This window comes from Haplochromis burtoni, unplaced genomic scaffold, assembly GCF_018398535.1.
Source record: "Haplochromis burtoni strain Fernald_Lab_line unplaced genomic scaffold, NCSU_Asbu1 Contig_100, whole genome shotgun sequence".
Classification (NCBI taxonomy): Eukaryota; Metazoa; Chordata; class Actinopteri; order Cichliformes; family Cichlidae; genus Haplochromis; species Haplochromis burtoni.
The window spans coordinates 548,764-551,870 of record NW_024582461.1 but is presented as its reverse complement, the minus strand read 5'-3'; positions in this window follow the sequence as shown (position 1 = coordinate 551,870).

The following is a 3,107-nucleotide window of genomic DNA, read 5'->3' as shown; positions in this document are numbered from 1 at the left end:
CATTTTGATTAAGAATTGTTGGCTTTGATTTCACTGTTTCCAGCACATAATAGTTCAACTAATGTTATTTTCTGACATATCGAAAATTATACTAAGCTGTTTGAGAAAGCTACAGTTGTGCATTGATCAGCACTATTCATATAAACAGGTTTAGTAACCATTATTCTGGCTGGGTGGATCAGGTGACCTCTTTTAGTCACGCTGCAGTAGACTGCTAGGGGCTTCCCATGATGCACTGAGTGCTTCTTCTTCACTCAGTCACTCTTTCACTGTGTGTTTATACAGGCTCAGGCCCCTCCCTGAGCCTGCTGGAGGTTTCTTCCTGTTAAAAGGGAGTTTTTCCTTCCCAATGTCGCCAAGTGCTTGTTCAAAAGGGGTCGTTTGATTGTAGGGTCTTTACCTTACAATATAAAGAGCCTTGAGGCAATTACTGTTGTAATTTGGTGCTATGTGAATAAAACTGTAAATTTATGTAAGTAAAAATCACATGAAAAGTGATCATTGTATGTACAGAATGCAGGCCATCAGAAGAAAGCAGGACGAGGTTAGATGAAGAGGAAGCTGTTGACTGTTGAGCTGGAACAAGCTTCCAGCCTCCCCACACGTCTCCACACTCCCCTGCATCTAGGGTTTCCCACTGCCTGCCACTGGAGAGACTGCCTTCTGCAGGGGGGGAAGGGAGAAATTATTTAGTGGTCACAGGTCTTTGCCTTAAACTCAAGTGATAAGCAATGTTGCCATCTAGTGGCAGTGGTCACTGTTAACCAATTAGGCTGAAACGATAAGTTTCAGATCAGAAATCTGAGATGAAAAACAAAACAAAGAAACAAAAAACCTGTGTCATTACAGTACAGCTGCACTTAAGCTAACCCTGAACCTCTCAAAATGCAGACGTGCAGATCAGCAGATGCACACGTATGTTAAATTAAGGAATATTTGTGTTTTTGGAAGACTTTTTAAAATTATGTTTTATGCAATATACCAATATTTGTATTGTCTTGTCTTTATGTTATTAGGGCTGATTCTAAATAAGATTTGAAAACATTTACCGGGTTCTTAAATCATAATTTTAGTTAATGTATTTTAATTACTTTTTAAAATTACTTTTGGCATTAGTAAACTGCCCCCTCATTCCCCACAGCAGATTAATCTCCTTATTTGTTTTTACACCAGATGCAACCCTCCCATCTATCCAGCTTTGGGACCAGCAGTGGTTGTTCACTAGCAACAAATGGACCAAATAAAAATAGATATGGACTAGTGCAGTGTGACTCAAATAGAAATTAGATCAGGAGTATTTAAGATAACTCTGCAGTGGCAGAAAGGTCACATTGGTGTAGTGAACTTAAATTTTTCTCCTTCACATCAAAATGATTAGTTTCTGTGCTGCATCAACCAGAAGGTAGCCACGACCAGAAGAACACTCGGTTTTATTCATCAGTTTGACCCTACACCGGATCTTAGTTTAGAGATTAACTATCATGCTGTATTCAGTCAAATTTGAAACTAGAAATGAGCTTACTCATCATGGACGTGTCATATTTGAAGCACGCAATAGGGTCATTTTACCAAAGATTTCTATGAAATCTAAATTAGCTTTTGCATTCAGACGAAATGCAGGTTTACGGCATCTAATAGCTTTATCTGGAACAATCTCTTATATACAGTCTATGGGTCACGAAACACTCAATAATCAAGTGAGATAGGTAAGGTATGCTTGAATACCTTACCTATCTCACTTGATTATTGATATTTTCTGAACAACTCAAATCTAAATTCAGTGTTGCTGACTGTCAAGCACATCCTGGTGAAACAAAGCAGATAACTAGCTTTGATGTTTCCATGCAAAATACTTAAACTGTCTTCAGCCTATCCGTGTTGTTTGCCTCTTCGTGTTTCGTCCGGCAGCACCAGCAGGTGGCTGGCACACGACACACACGGTGCCCCTCCTTCAAGTGCTGCATCCACCTGGTATGTGGGCCCTTACTCTGCTGGCAGCCTTCTGTTAGAAAGGTCAACCGAAAGTGGACACATTGCCTATTTTATACAAACAGACATAGACATGCACACAGGTCCGCACATGTGCACGCAGTTAAAAAAAATATATACAGTGAAAAAGCTAAAGAGTATAATTTCACATTTTTCTAGGTTGTCTCTAAGTGTTAACCTATCACATTGCTGCTGTGAGGGACACCTCTCTCTTGCCAGCGTTGCCATAGTCACACAGGGTAATAACTGCTGGAACTACAGCAAAAGCATTTATGATAAGAACATTAGTAGCACCATATGTTCAAATACGCTTTTAACCCTTTTACATTGTGCTAGGAAATTTTACATGAGTGGACCTGCAAATGAAGTAATTTCTGTTTGATTGTTTTGACTTGTACACGCCATTGTCTGTCATTTATACTACATGCAGTATACTGAAACTAGGCTATAAAACAAATCCTGCACTATGTAGTAGCTTCTTCCCACTTTTCCTTTCCAATATGATGATAACCAAAAATGTTTCTCATATGAGTGCTTTAATGCTAGTGTAGCATATATAAAAAGACTACAGTCTGTAATTTGCAAGACTTTTACTGATACATATGAAATGACAATACACATAATAATAAACATATAGATCATTCCTTACGTTTGATGTGTTAGGTATTATCTTGGTCAAATATAATTCTTCAAAGGGAACTGGTGATATTTTGTTTTTCATTACAGACACTACAGAATGGTTGTCACAAACACCAGCTGTTGCAGTTTACCCCTGAAAACGTCTTTATTTTGGCAAATTTCAAAAATTGCCTTTTTTTCACCCTACATTCAGATAAGTGTTAACTCTGTACAGAGTGTACCATGAAATAATTACAGGAATTTGACATTTGTTTTTAAAAAGAAAGTAAAAATGAACATTTGACTTTAAAGACTTTAATGACTGGTTGTGCCACAATTTTCTCCAACTAAACAAAAACAAAACTGAAGTAATAGTCTTTGGCGCCAAAGAAAAACGATTACAGGTCACCAGAGAACTTCAATCTATACATTTAAAATCCACAAACCAGGCGAGAAATTTGGGTGTAGTGATGGATGCAGACCTAAACTTAGAGAAACAC